This window comes from Nyctereutes procyonoides, unplaced genomic scaffold (assembly GCF_905146905.1).
Source record: "Nyctereutes procyonoides isolate TBG_1078 unplaced genomic scaffold, NYPRO_anot_genome, whole genome shotgun sequence".
NCBI classification, from domain to species: Eukaryota; Metazoa; Chordata; class Mammalia; order Carnivora; family Canidae; genus Nyctereutes; species Nyctereutes procyonoides.
Window position 1 is genome coordinate 41,443,230 of NW_026575044.1, and position 16,103 is coordinate 41,459,332.

At 36.5% G+C, this 16,103-nt stretch overlaps 1 pseudogene; it reads left to right on the plus strand.

Annotated features, from left to right (window-relative positions):
- The first annotated feature begins 756 nt into the window (after positions 1-756).
- Positions 757-16,103, plus strand: part of LOC129508667 (DNA-3-methyladenine glycosylase-like) — a 91,954-nt pseudogene continuing 76,607 nt past the window's right edge.

Consider the following 16,103-nt stretch of genomic DNA (forward strand, 5'->3'; position numbering starts at 1 on the left):
ATTATTATTTTTTTAATTTTTATTTATTTATGATAGTCACACACAGAAAGAGAGAGAGAGAGAGAGAGAGAGAGAGGCAGAGACATAGACAGAGGGAGAAGCAGGCTTCATGCACCGGGAGCCCGACGTGGGATTCGATCCCGGGTCTCCAGGATTGCGCCCTGGGCCAAAGGCAGGTGCTAAACCTCTGCGCCACCCAGGATTCCCTCACATCATTATTAATAGAAGTATGTGTAACACATGTAGAATTGACCTTGATAGATGTTTTCATTCTCAAATTCACTGAAAACCTTTATAACCAAAGATGGCAGGTCAGAAATGAATATGACAGGGTAAGATTAGAAAAAGGGAATTGATAAAATAAAGCCCTTATTTTACTCTTTTTTTTTCCCAAAAGAAGAATAGAACCTAGATGTAATAAAGTACAAGAAAATAAGACTTCCAGGACTTAACTTTACCATTATGTAGCAATCTTATTTTAGCAGAAAAAATACTACTATTGACCCCCTTTTTCATCTCAAACACACACAGAAAACAAAATATTTGTTGTAGCAAATATTTTAATCTTAGGTAACAATAATGATCTTTGTAGGAGCATTTAGTGAGAAAGTTGCCAAACTTCTTGTTCCACACACACGTATAGAGAGAGACATATGTATGTATACATATATACATTAGAGAGAGAAAGAGAAAGCAAGAGAGAGAAAGATTTATTAAACAAATTAACTTACATGATTGTGGATGTTAAAAAGTCCCATGATCTGTTGTCTGCAAACTGGAAAACCAGAAAAAGTCAGCGAGTGGCAGTTTCAGTCTCAATTCAAAGGCCTGAGAACCAGAAGAACCAATGGTGTGTTCCAGACGAAATCTCTAGGCCTGAAAACCACAGAGCAGATGGTGTAAGTCCCAGTCTCAAGGCAGGAGAAGACCAATGTCACTCCTGAACAGTCGGGCAGACTGAATATTTTATAGTGTAGCTGCTACTTCAAATACCAGTTTGTGATACAAATATATAAGATAATATTATAATAGAAATAGTTTGTTATTAAATGTTATTATATTCTAAAATTCACTTGTTTGTGATAGCAGAGACACGACTAAGTTAATTTTGGAAAAATAACTCTCCATTTTTTTAAAGTAAAAAATTTTCAGAAGGGTGATTTTCCATTTTTTTGAAAGGTATGATGAATAGTATCTTTCACCAGTCACAGAAAGCTATATTGATAATCATTAAGAAAGGCCTAATAATAATTCCATACAGATATGTGACAATTACAGCTAATGAACTGCTTCCATGTGTTACAGTTGCCCCCACTTATCTGCAGGGGATACATTCTGAGACCTCCAGTGGATGCCTGAAACCACTGATGGTACGGAATCCTATATATACTATTTTTTTCTAGACATACATACCTATGATAAAGTTTAATTTGTAAATTAGGCTGGGTAAGAAATTAACAATAACCTCTAATAAAATAGAACATTTATAACAATATACTTTAATAAGAGTTATGTAAATATAGTCTCTGTGTGTCAAAATATCTTATTGTACTGTACATACCCTTCTTCTTGTGATGCTGCGAGATGATAAAATAAACACCTTCATGATGAGATGACATGAAGGGAATGATGTAGGCAACGTGACACAAAGTTAGGCTACTATTCATCTTCTGATGATTCATTAGAAGGGGAATCATCTGCTTCTGGGAAACTGAAACTGCAGAAAGTGAAACCACAGACAAAGAGCAACTACTGCCTTTCATTTAATTTTATCCTAAACTTGAGATTTATAATTTCTTTTTTCCTGAAGAGAAAACCAAGTAAACAGATTTGTCAGAGGTGACTTAACCGTCTATAACAGAATAGTGGTTGTGACCCAGGCCCCTGACTTCCATTCTGAAGCAGAGAGGTGACATGTAGCAAACTGGTGGATGGCCTCTGGCCATCTTGAATTGCTGCTGGGGGATGCTAAATTGAATATAAAGTAGAACTACCTGCTTCCATCAGGGCCTATTTTCCTGAGAATGTGATTAAAGTGTGGAATATTCATCATTCTCCAATACTTTTCCAAGATAATTTTTTCAAATGAAAGTCACTGCGAGCATTTAATTTTAATATGATGAATAAATGTTCCTAACATTTTTGTGGGAAATGTATTTCTAAAGAGCAAAAGTACAAGATTCAGTTTAGAATTTATAATTGTTTAAGAATAACTTAAACCTAATATGCTAAATATTCTAACAAGTTACATTTGCTTAGGAAAAAAGTGCATTTTTCTGCATAGGCAAAGGAAACAGGAGAGCAGAAAGAAAAGAAGGCAAGGATGGGGAATAAATGATAGGTATATATGTGTGGGTATTTGAAGAGATCCCTTCAAATCACTTATTTAGAAGTTTAAACAGCCCCAAAATCCATGCTTTGGTATCAAACTAGAGCATTTAAAACACACTGTGATCCTCTTGCAGTGATTTCAGTCTCTGTTACATTAATTGTGCATATTGCTACTTAATTTCCTCCTAGAAGTTGGCAGCTGAAATGCTCATTGCAGGCCAGAACTTTTCCAGCTTGCTTTAAATAAAACCCCAGGACTCCTTTGTTCAGACACAGCTATGTGGATCAACCTCAATTATCATGTTTTCTAGTAGAAACCAGTGAAATCAACTAAAACTCCCATCTGATAATGCTCAGGTGATCTAAATTAAGGTTTTTGGAGAAAGAGCTACAAATGACGTTCCAAGTCTTTCACAAGAAGAGTGTATTTTTGTGAGAGGTTATATGTGTAAAGGGGTAAATTGAATATTCAAGACACTGAAAATCTGAATTTACCTTGAAAACTAAAGTATAAAATCACATTAAGCTGCTTCCGCTATCTAAGTGAAAGCTAGACCCACACAAAATCAGTGAAGCTACAGGGTTCTCCTTCTTCCTACACAAAGAGAAGTAGTGGTGGGAGGGAAAGGGAAAGAGAGATTGGGCTTTCTGAGATGGACAGGAATAATCAGCAGTCAGAAACAGTGTCCATGGCTTTCCTCTGTGACATTTATGGAAAAGCCATTAGAGAGGAAATATAACTAAGAATGTCAAATACAACGATGCTCCATTACCGTAAGCAAGGATTGCTCTTAAATCCAGAATTAGCATTAAATTCTGGTAGAAGAAAGAGATTTTGCCTGCAGCTTCAAAATTAATCACATTTATTTTACTGGAATAAAATAAATTCTGCAAAAGGAAATACTTTCTGATGACTTTTACTAAATTGATAAGAGAAACCACAATATGTATATATATATATGTATTTGTAGATATAGATGTAGATGTTTAATTCCAGTAAGGTCAGTGAGGTCACCAGTTCATGACTGATAATTTCTTTTTTTTTAATAAATTTATTTTTTATTGGTGTTCAATTTGCCAACAGAATAACAACCAGTGCTCATCCCATCAAGTGCCCCCCTCAGTGCCCTTCACCCATTCACCCCCACCCCCCACCCTCCTCCCCTTCCACCATCCCTAGTTCGTTTCCCAGAGTTAGGAGTCTTTATGTTCTGTCTCCCTTTCTGATATTTCCCACACATTTCTTCTCCCTTCCCTTATATTCCCTTTCACTATTATTCATATTCCCCAAATGAATGAGAACATATAATGTTTGTCCTTCTCCGATTGACTTACTTCACTCAGCATAATACCCTCCAGTTCCATCCACGTTGAAGCAAATGGTGGGTATTTGTCGTTTCTAATGGCTGAGGAATATTCCATTGTATGCATAAACCACATCTTCTTTATCCATTCGTCTTTCGATGGACACTGAGGCTCCTTCCACAGTTTGGTTATTGTGGACATTGCTGCTAGAAACATCGGGGTGCAGGTGTCCCGGCATTTCACTGCATCTGTATCTTTGGGGTAAATCCCCAACAGTGCAATTCCTGGGTCGTAGGGCAGGTCTATTTTTAACTCTTTGAGGAACCTCCACACAGTTTTCCAGAGTGGCTGCACCAGTTCTCACTCCCACCAACAGTGTAAGAGGGCTCCCTTTTCTCCGCATCCTCTCCAACATTTGTTGTTTCCTGCCTTGTTAATTTTCACCATTCTCACTGGTGTGAGGTGGTATCTCATTGTGGTTTTGATTTGTATTTCCCTGATGGCAAGTGATGCAGAGCATTTTCTCATGTGCATGTTGGCCATGTCTGTCTTCCTCTGTGAGATTTCTCTTCATGTCTTTTGCCCATTTCATGATTGGATTGTTTGTTTCTTTGCTGTTGAGTTTAATAAGTTCTTTATAGATCTTGGAAACTAGCCCTTTATCTGATATGTTATTTGCAAATATCTTCTCCCATTCTGTAGGTTGTCTTTGAGTTTTGTTGACTGTATCCTTTGCTGTGCAAAAGCTTCTTATCTTGATGAAGTCCCAATAGTTCATTTTTGCTTTTGTTTCTTTTGCCTTCGTGGATGTATCTTGCAAGAATTTACTGTGGCTGAGTTCAAAAAGGGTGTTGCCTGTGTTCTCCTCTAGGATTTTGATGGAATATTCAGTGATGAACATATACAACATAGATTTCTCTTTAGAATGAATACATTTCTTCTATTGTATCTATTTACTGCTTCCATTTTATGTTATCCCACATTACTTACTTTTAAGTTATCCTTTGCTCTTTACACTGTATAATATATGCAGTGTATTTATGTATGTATGCATATATGCATAAATATGTGCATATGTGTTCCTATCATTATTTCCTGGTGTTTTTCTTCTGTATTTTAAAAAGCTCTGGTTGGTTTTCATATCATTTGATATGAAATATTTGATTTAATATTTGATATTTTTGGAAATTTGATGCTGTTTGTTGTGCATTCCTAGGAGTTTTTAAATATTTTGCAATTTTTTTTTTAGTTTCCTTAAAATTTTTTCTCTGATTTTGCTCTTTTTTGCATTTCTGTATACCTTTTATCTGGATTTCTTTTTCTCTCGTGTTTTGTCTTGTAGTCTCTTTTTCATACTTCTTTCATGTTTTAAATTCATGACTTCTGTTGAATGTACCAAAGCCAGGCAATGTCGCTTAGGGTCTCATTAGGTAACAGTCTCAATTTGAAGTCCTACCTTCAAACTGTAGGCAGGTGGGACACATGGGTGGCTCAGCGGTTGAGTGTCTGCCTTTGGCTCAGGGCGTGAGCCCCCCAAGATGGGGATCTAGACTGGTATCTAGGCTCCCTGCAGGGAGCCTGCTTCTCCTTCTGCCTAAGTCTCTGCCTCTCTCTTTCTGTGTCTCTCATGAATAAATAAATAAAATCCTTAAAAACAAAACAAAACAAACTGTAGGCAGGTAAAAGAAATAGTCAAATGTAGTGAGGCACCCAGAAACTAGCAACCATGGGAAGCCATTACTGTCTCTTAGCCCTTAAGATCTAAGATTAAAATAGTATTTCTAGAGCCTCTTGTGAGTTGGAGCCTTAGGAAAGCAACCAACATTACAGATTATATAATCATGGCAATGGTCAAGCCATTGCCAAATCAGGAAAATGGAGAAGAAATATCCAGAGACCTTGCTTTTATCTCAGTCTCCAATCTCCTACCGATGCTTCTCATAGATCTAGACACCTGGAAGTCAGATGTCAAGAATGCTTGGGTTATGTAATTGATAGGGTTCAGGGCAGATCTCAGGGCACAAGGCAATGAAGTAAGAAATGGATCATGGGAAGAATATGAGAAATGCTTCTATGTATACATTCTAAAATATAATTCAGGTTTCAATAGCAAATCATTTTCAAATTATGCTCTTATTCTTCCTTCTTTTTGTGTGTTGCTAAATTTTTCGATTTCTTAATTTCATTTACTCATCCTCATTCATAGGCCTCTCTATTATGTCCTACTGATTTAATGCATTGATAGAGCCTTCTGGTTGTTCAATCATTTCTTTCAGTGTTTAACTGATTGTCATCAATATTCACCAGATTCTTAAGCCAAATATGTGTCATATGTGCTGAATTCTCATGTTTTCCGATTTTAATTTTGTATGGATTTTCTAGCCTCAAAAAGAATTCTCTGTTTCTACTATGATTTTTCTCACTATGAATTTTTATTCTTATACATAATCTGTGGCAGGCATTTCATTGTTTTTCCTTGCAAAAAAAAAATCACAATTTCTATAGTACTACAACCTTTGAACTATCCAAGTTAATTTCCTCTCAATACCATTATCCAGTCTAAAGTGCTACCTATGTTTCACTTTCTCCTCACTCCTTATTTTTGCTCATATGATCTAGAAACCCCTTAATCACTCTAATAAAAAAGAGGGATTAATGGAGGAAATTAGATCAAGAAACAGATGTCTATCATAGCACACAGGTCGTGTGTGTGTGTGTGTGTGAGAGAGAGAGAGAGAGCGTACATGTGTATGTAAGTCTTCATCCTCTAGATGGTGAAGATTTTCTCTGTGCAGTAAATTAATGTAATAAGGTAGGTTGTCTTTTTAGAAAGGTGGTTAATATCTCCCTGGCTTCATGTAAATGTGGTGAGTGGAAATCCTCCAGCTGTTTGACGGCTCATTGATAGCAGGTCTACTTTTAGAACCATTTCAAGCGAAAGACAGAAAGGATGAAAGAAGTTGCATTAGGTACTACTAATGGCTTTCCATTATCATTACTCATTGTTCCCTTCAGTTAATCATTATTTGCACTTTCCTCTATAGATAAAAAAAATATTTTTCATATTTCCTGGAATCTATTTCAATTTCCTCAAGAAGTTAGGGTAAAAATTTCTTTACTGACAGCAGTAAGTAAGAATCTACTTAATTTCTTTAGCCAATCCTTTTATTTTTTTTAGATTTAAACTCAGACAAGTATCTTTAAGATAAGAACCTGGAATAAAGATCACATTTTATATTAATATCATCATTTTGTTTTCATTTGAATTTTTGAGATTGTGTCATATCTGCTGAAAGCCTAGATAATATATTTTTTCAGGGAAAGTTAGAATCACATATTTTATTATTTGAGAGAATGGTTTGGAGCATTATAAAATATTGTCTCATATGAAAGGATTAGCTTTATTTCCTTGATTAAATAGTACTGGTTTTGAAAATAAGTTTACTCTTTATCAGCTCTATATAAAGCATATCTGTAATCTCCTCAATATTCTCTATGAAGTAATTTATAGTCTTATTAATTTTTTCAATATTTTGAGATACCTTGCTTTCTCTAATTCTCCTAACCTTCCCCAAAGTTTCACATGCCCACACATTTTAAACATTTTTTTTTAAATCATCAAAAATAGAAAGCAACAAAGCTAATCATTTTATAATGACTCTCATTCTTAGGGTAGAGTTATATCAATAACTCTTCATACTTTTGTTAGTATTTAGTCTGATGGCTTTCTTTTAAGGACAGATTTCTAAAAGATGAGTACAACATTTCAATAAGTAGTTGTTGATAAAACACAGGAACCCACTATATGTATGCAACTTCACGGAGAGGAATCCAGTAGCACATTACATTGCATGGAGAACACAGCTATAAAAAGGGAAAGTATATTTTGAAATTCCAACCAATGGAATAACTGACAGGGGAAAATAAACTAACATCTTTCCATCTTTACAAATTGTTGATCAATAAATCACACTTTAAAGGAGCTGAGTAAGTAATTACTATATGAGGCTTGAAGCAATGGAATCCGCATTTACATATTAACAGACACTTTCAGCAATAATTTCTGTCATGGGCTTGTATACATTTAACATGATAAATTACATGAGTAATTCAGATTGATTTTTCTAATGCATAATAAAAAGGCATTGCAATGTCTGAAAATACATTGTCAAAAGTTCAGAAATAACAGAAGTGAAACCAGTGAATAACTGAAGCAGTAATTAGTAAGTTTATTTTGCACACACCAAAAAGACAGTTTGCTAATCAGGAGCAATCAAACCAAAATATGAAATCAAGCTCAGAAGCATATTGTTGTAACACATGGTATAGAGTGAGAAAACTGTGACTTTATTCTTCATAATGATTGGTTAATATTAGAATTTTCTTAAATGATAGGCAATTGGTCAGTGGTTATGTGATGTCACCCTTGGGAAACATTTAAGTTTTGCTTATAATTTCTGGAGAGACATATGCAAGAAATGACCCAGGTCAAGTTAGTCTTGCAAAATAAGCTAAATTCACCATTTTTTAAAATAACTAAACTGGTTTTGTCTGCTCAGGGACTTTTCAAGATTGGTCTCTGTGTGGTTTTGATTTTAACAACATCTCTACTTACTATAGAAAAATACAGCAACAACATTAATTTAAAGATTAAAATTAATTGTGAAATACATGTAGTCATTCTTAAAGCATCCTCAACTTCTTGGTGGGGAGAATGGAGGAGGATAGTAGGTTGCTAGGTTTTAGGAACAATACATTTTATTAAAGGCAAAGATACCAGTAGATTTTCTTAATATCAGTTATATTGTATAGTTTTCAGCAGATGGGAGAGCACTGGCATTAATACCTGTGTCCAAAATACTTTTAGAGAATTGAGGTCATAGTGTATATTGCCTCCTAGAAATCTGGAGAGGAGAATACAGAAAATCAGAGCCAACATCAACTTGGTTGGAACAGAAGACACTAGAGTCATAATTTAGAGAAACACTCAAATGTAAAGTTTAATGAATTTCTGGAGAATGAGTGTGGATTGTCATGAGAATGAGAAACTATGGAAGTTGAGGGCCACCGTACTATGGGCTTTACCTTCAGCAACCCTTCCAGGTTCTCACAATAAAGAGACAAAAAACCCCAAAACCAAACCAAAAAAAAAAAAAAAAAAAACCAAAAAACAAACAAACAAAGTCAAGGGCACCTGGGTGGCTCAGTCAGTTAAGCCATCTGCCTTTTGCTCAGGTCACGATATCAGAGTTCTGGGATGGAGCTCAGGTCATGATCTCAGGGTTCTGTATGGTAGGGGAGTCCCCTGCTCAACTGGGAGTCTGCTTCTCCCTCTCTTTCTCTCTCTCTCTGTGCCCCCTGCCTGCCGTTCATGTTCTCTCTCTCTCTGTCTTTCTCAAATAAGTAGATGAAATTTCAAAAAATAAAAATAAAAAACAAACCTGTCATTTTTCTGGCTGGAACAGGAAAAAGGTACATACTCTGAAAATTGCTCAAGGCATTTTCCTTAACATTAACAAAGGTCTACTCCACAGGGGAAAAGACATTATTGAGCCTATCCAATCTGGGAGTAGGGCAATTACATGAATGTAGTGAGCTCTAGCTTTTCTGCCTCACCTAAGGAGACAGAGGAAGGTGAGGAAAAAGCTAAGAAGCACTTGAGAAGGTCACAGCCTAGGTACAAAAGGCCCACTGAAAGGTCGTGACTATCATGGGATTATAGAAGATTCTATCTCCCTGCATTTTACTGCCACATCAGCAGGGCCCCGGTGTAACAACAGTGAATACAAATGAAAGAGCGGCAAGAAACTCTGCCTTCTTTTATTTAGCAAAATATTTTCAAAGCTCATCCACTGCTGAATAAAACATATAATCCATTTACATTTAATGGGGTTACAGATAAGATTTTCATGTGCCATCTTTCTATTTGGTGTTTGAAATTTTTTTTTTTTTTTGTCTCTCTGTTCCTCTATTCCTGCAGTATCACCTTCTTTTGTTAAAATATTTTCTGGTGTTCAATTTTGGGAGAATATATTAGAAGAACACTATGAGGTGGTAAAGATGTTTTTAGTAGGAAACAGAAAAATAAACCATAACAAATGGCTAAATTGTACTTTATCAAAATTAAAACTTTTTGCTCTTTAGAATAATACTTGGCTGAGGAAATGACAAGGCAAGCCATAAACTGGAGAAAAATACTCAAAATGCTTATATCTGACAAGAGAATTGTAGACTAGAGAATTGTATCCAGATTATATATTCTCAAAACTTAATAAGGAAACAAATATTAAAAATGGCAAAATACACTTCATAAGAGAAGACACATTATTGACCAATGAACAGATAAGAAGATGTTCTACATCATTAGCCATCAGGGAAATACATGTATGACTATAATGAGATATGATTTCACACACACTAGAAAGTATAAAATTAAAAAAAAATCCCCATAATATCAAATGTTAGTGAAGATGTGGAGCAACTGGATATCTCAAATATACCAGTGTAAAACAATAAAACCATCTTGGAAAATTGTGCTTCCATTTCTTATAAAGTTAAACATATAATTGCCATATACCCCAACAATCCCGCTTCTGAGTATTTAACTAAGAGGAATGAAAATAGATGCACACACAAGGAATCATAGAAATATTCATATTTCATTCATAATAACTTAATAAACAAATTTATTTATATTCTTTCATAAATTACTAAGAAGGAGCTGCTACATGCACTAACATTATTAAAAATTATTAAAAATTTGGGGAACCCTGGGTGGCTCAGCAGTTTAGCGCCTGCCTTTGGCCCAGGGCGCAATCCTGGAGTCCCGGAATTGAGCCCCGCATCGGGCTTCCGGCATGGAGCCTGTTTCTCCCTCTGCCTGTGTCTCTGCCACACTCTCTCTCTATGTCTATCATGAATAAATAAATAAAATCTTAAAAAAATTATTAAAAATTTAAAAACCAATTTTAAAACATAATACTGATCAGAAGAAGCCAGACACAAAATGGTACCTAAAATATAATTCTTTGTATTGAAATCCTAGAATAGGCAAAAGTAATTGATATTACAGCAAAGAAATAATTGACTGTCTGGAACCAAGTGTGGGGAGCACAATTAGGAAGTGAGTGTGTATTTCAGCATGCAACATTTTCCAATGTATTTTTTAAAATTCTCTTTCCCTTGGATAATGCCCTCCTTCATAATGACAACTATATGACTAATAGTGATGGTGCTAGATATTAAGCACTTTATGTACCCACTGTGCCCGATTGTTCTCTTGCAAGTTTGGTTAAGTTGGGAATTATATTTCCATGATTCCATTTCCATGATTCCTGTACAGGTCCAGGTTTGTGTTGTCCAAAAGAAAAGAGAGAAAGGAAGTAACAGCCATCACTCTCTGATGGTATTTTTGATCAAACACAGAGGTTAGTGGACGTTTCCAGTTTTTTTCTCCTGCCCTGATTTTCATCTAATTCATCTGCCTGCTAACCAATAGTCAATCCCACTGCCAAACTCTTGACTGTGAACCTAAGGAAGCACTAATCACATAGAGGCAAGATCTTCCCAGAGGTATCTGAGAGCTTCCCTGTCACAGTCCCGCCTAAGCAGCTGGACTTAGTTCTCCTGGTTTCTCTGCAAGCAATGATTTTTCTCTAACCATACAGTTCGCCATGCTGATTATTCATTTTCCTAGCTCCTTTGACAACTGTGTACGCTACTTCCAATAATGAACCCCTGATCCCGCATCACTTGTAGTGCTGTTATACTGATTGAACCCTGGAGTGTTTGTCTCTGTCTCTGTCTCTGTCTCTCTCTCTCTCTCTCTCTCTCACACACACACACACACACCACTCACATCTGGTACACAATTTTCAAGAAAACACATGTTTTTCCTGGTTTTCGGGTGGGAAACGGTAGGATTTTGCCTTCTTGAATAAAGGAACACACAAAGAATCAATGATGTGAATGGATTTAAGAAATAACTCAGGTAGGGCTAATTGAGTACATTAAGTGTTGTTCATCAGCCTATTTCCTTCATCACTCTGTGCCTCTGGCTGAATTTCTAATTTACATGCAACAGGGTTCCAGAATTTTTCCAGAATCAGTTACTGATTAAAGTGCCCTGGAGCACCCAGGGGTGGCTTCTCATCCTTTGTTTCCTGTGTTACTATCCATATTAATTCACTTATTCATTCAAGAAATATTTACTGAAGACAGATTTTGTTATAGACATTATTTAAAAATATCCTCAAGAAGGACTTCACAACAGGGAGGCAGTCATATAATGGAAAAATGAGCTTATAAAGAATCATGTGTGAGGTGCAATGGATTTACTAACAAGGAAGTGGCTAAATTGACAAGGAATGAGTTTTTCAAAGTAGGCTTCATAGACGAATAACTGGGTTGTCCACACTGGCTGTTTCTTCTGCATTTTGTTCTTCCATCTATTGCACTGTTCTTTGCCCAAATTGGGCAGATCAGTGACTTCATTGTTGCTAAATTCAACTTTATTAAAAATAAAATAAATTTGTGTGAGGTGTACTTTCTATATCATATATGTTAATTTTCCTTATCATGTAAGTAAAAGCTATTCTTGGAAGAAAATTTAGCAACTATAGCAATTCACGTAAAATAAAATTCTGCTCGTCCTTTAAAGTGTGCACATATCTTTTATGGTTATTTAGTGATGTTAATTTGTTTAATGTTCTGGTCACTTGCTCATTTTTATTTTAAGATATTCATCTTTAATTTTCATAATAGTTTTTAGGAACCCTATAATATGGCACCTATAAAACTGGTATAAACTCTTCTTCTGTAAGACAGGTTGTATGTTCTTTCCAAGTTTATCACCTGCTATTTTGGTTGTGATGTTTCAGTCCAGTTCACTACAAAAAACAGATGGTGCACCCAAAGGGTTTAATTTAAAGAGTTTACAAAAAATATGATCATGATTTGAGGACCAAACAAGGGATAATGAAACACCCAAGGATTAGTAACCACAGGGAGCTGTTGTCTTCCCTAGGCCTGACCATCAATGGGAAGGAATGATGTTGCCAGAGTCCAATCAGAACTGGAATCACAGAAGAGGATCCTTCTCATCTCCTGCTGGTACCACTCATAGGCCAGAAGCAAGAACACAACATTGTAACCAATAGGGATCAGTCTCTGGTAACATAAAGCAAGGTAGAGAAGAGCAAAGATTTGATCCATAAAAGTTCTTTGATTTATAAAAGTTTTTATTTTTCATAAATCAAAATTAATACTCTTCTTTTTCAATTAGTTTCCAACTTCATCTTTAAAATACTTCCTTAACCAGAGAAATTTTGTGGATATATTTCAGGTTTATTTTTCAATATATTTTGCATTTGTACTTCTTCCAGTTCTCAGGTGATTTATTGCTGTTTCTTTCCTGAGACCTTCACTCTTGTTTTTCCTCCTTTCTGGACAGGTATCCTGTCTGGCTGGACAATTGTCTCCCAGTTGTAAGCTTAACCAAATCAAAGCCATTTTTTAGATCTCTAACAGGTCACAGATCTTATGTTCAGAAGTAAGCACAGTGCTGGGCAAGTTGTGAGAACTATTTTTGTCTTAGGGTCAAATAATCACTCACATTGAAAATGTTAAATTTTACCTGAATTCTCCTGGAGCATTGACAGGTCATAAATCTCCCCCACATATTTTGTCTTCCAGAAAATGGTTTAATACAAACAACTAGTTCTCCATGTGACTTAGATAAGACACTCAGATGCTCCCCTTGCTTAAAAATGGCTGGTCCAAACAAAGATATTCTGAATTTCCTTTTTGCCTTATAAATGATTAGCTGAATTGTTTACCCACTGAGCAGTCTAAATAAAATATCTCTTAACTTGACTTGACCAAATTTTAGTTAAGCTTCTCTCCTCTTCCCAGGCCCTGGTTTGACCCATCGTTGAATCAGTGTCAGGGAATCAGAACAGCCCTTTCCTATACAACCCCTCCCAAATCTGCTGACCTCAGGGAAAAGTTTCAAAAGTTAGATCAGACCATTGCTCATCCCACTTTCTTATTTCTGAATCTTCTTCACCTTGTTTAATCTTTTCTATAAAGCAAGAGCTTTTTTCTGCTTGATATTTGAATCATTCACAGATCTTATGGTCTTTATGCTCGGAGCATGAAAGCCCTGTCCTTAGCCTTTCTCCCTCTCGCAAAGAAAGATGCCTCACCTCATTGTTAGAGCCTCCCTCCCCATCACAATAATGCTTTTGAATAAAGTCTCTCTTTTCTCAAGTTTAGATTTTTTTTTTTAATTTGACGTCATTTTTGCCCTTGTTCATCTTTAGGGCTGCTAGCATCTGGGAAAGAGTACTCACTCATTCAACAAACACTTATGGAACAACAATTCTGCGTCTGGTACTCTGTTACTCTGCTAGAGGCTGGAGATATAATGAGAAAGACATAGACAATTCCCTTAGGGAACTCACAGTATTATTAAACACAGTACAATAAGTGTTATCAAAAAAAAAAGTGTCAGTATGTACTCTGAGACTATACAGGACAGGCACTTATCCCTGAGGGAGATGAATTAGAGGATGTTTTCAAAATCAGTAGATTTTGAGATGATCGAAATATATTATAAAACGTAATTCAGAAGTGTGTCTTGTAGGCAGAAATTTCCAACTGTTTGAATGTCAGAGATGAGTATGGCTGATATTATCAGCAAAGACTTTGTTCACATACAAGCAAGGTGAACCTTGAAGATTAGTGAGGACTTAAATGGTGTGGAAAAGAGAAGTAGATGTTTCAGCAAAGATTCCTGAGCAGAGGGAGATGGAGCAGAGGTGTGTAATGGAGAGAAAAGAAGATGCAAAAGACAAACAGTATTTCCTCCTTCTGTGTAGGAAAAACTCCACTCTTCCCTACTGCTTGTCTCTTTTACTACTCATACAAAATGCTTCACTTCTGGTCACCAAACGTGTGGAGGTTTTTCCCTACATCAAGCAATTCTCTGTAGCACCTGTAATTTAACTCAATTCTGACACTGTCTACCAAGAGATGGCCTCAGATCCCACGGGGTAAGGTCTTAGCCCCACAAAATTGTCTCTCTATCCCTTCCCCCACCACTTCACGACATCGCAAGCCTGGGTCATTGTCTGTGTTTCTGACCAACTGGCTATAGATTGGAGTTTCCAAAGACCCACCCCCACCCCCTTCAGTTCCACTAATTTGTTAAAGTGGCTCACAGAACTCAGGGAAACACTTACTTATGTTTCCCAGTTTATTAAAGGATATGATATAGGATACACAGGAGCAACCAGATGAAAAGACACAAAGGGTGAGGTCTGAGAGGGTCCCCAAAATAGGAGCTTCTGTCCCTGTGGAACTGGGATGCATCACCATCCTGGTGTGAAGGAGCTTGCCAGCCTGGAAGCCTTCTGACCCCCCTACTCTTGGGATTTTATGGAAGTGTGCTCATGTCGATATGATCAGTTATAAAATCCATTTCTAGCCCCTTTTCCCTCTCTGGCAGATGAGGGGGAGGGCTGGAAATTTCAAGCTTCTAACTATTGCTTGATATTTCTGATGACAAGCCCCCATTCAGAAAGCATCCAGGAGCCCATGTGGAGTCTCCTTATTGGAACAAAAGATGCTCCTACTGCTCTTGGCACTTAGGATTTTACACGGGTTGAAGAGCCCTGTGTCAGAAACAGGTTAGAGTTCAAATATTGGAATGACAGACGCTCCTAGTGCACCTGTCACTTAGGGTTTTAGGTTCCCACCCCTGGGAACCAGGAGCAAAGACTGAGATACAAAAAGATATAGATACAGATGATATAGATCTTATTATTTCACAGAAAGGTGAAAGTCTTAATCTATCTTTCCAATTCTGTACTCATGGCACTCTTTCAGGACCCATTGGAACCCACACCTATGTTTAGTTGATATTGTATCATAAAATCAAGTCTTGTTTGCTTGCTCTATTCAAACTTTATTTCATTTAGACATCAGGTTGTAGGTCTAAGTGCACTAGGGAGCACACATTTTTCCCCAAAGCAGGACACAGATGACTGATGACTCTATTTTCATGATGACGTCAAGTACTTTCATTACAATGTACAAACAGCTCTTGCTCCTACCTGACATCAAACAATTTTAAACATCATGATAGAAAGGACTTAACAATTTTATTAAGTCCATATGCTGAAGTAAACATATTTGAACTGAAGTAGATTGACTGTTATCCTGAGGATGGAGCACATTTGTCAGAGTTTATTTTCTGCTTATGACAGATCCGCAGTGATGGTCCAGCTGACTCAGACCTTATGGTTAATTTCTCGCATTATAATGCAATTTTTACCTTGGTAATCCAACAGATGGTTTCTCTCTTCCTGTGTTGGATATTACGAGAAAGTGGATCAGATTCAGAGTCTGTTAAAGCCACTGTGAAATTCTGACACAGAACACGAGCACCTGCATATATGCATGCA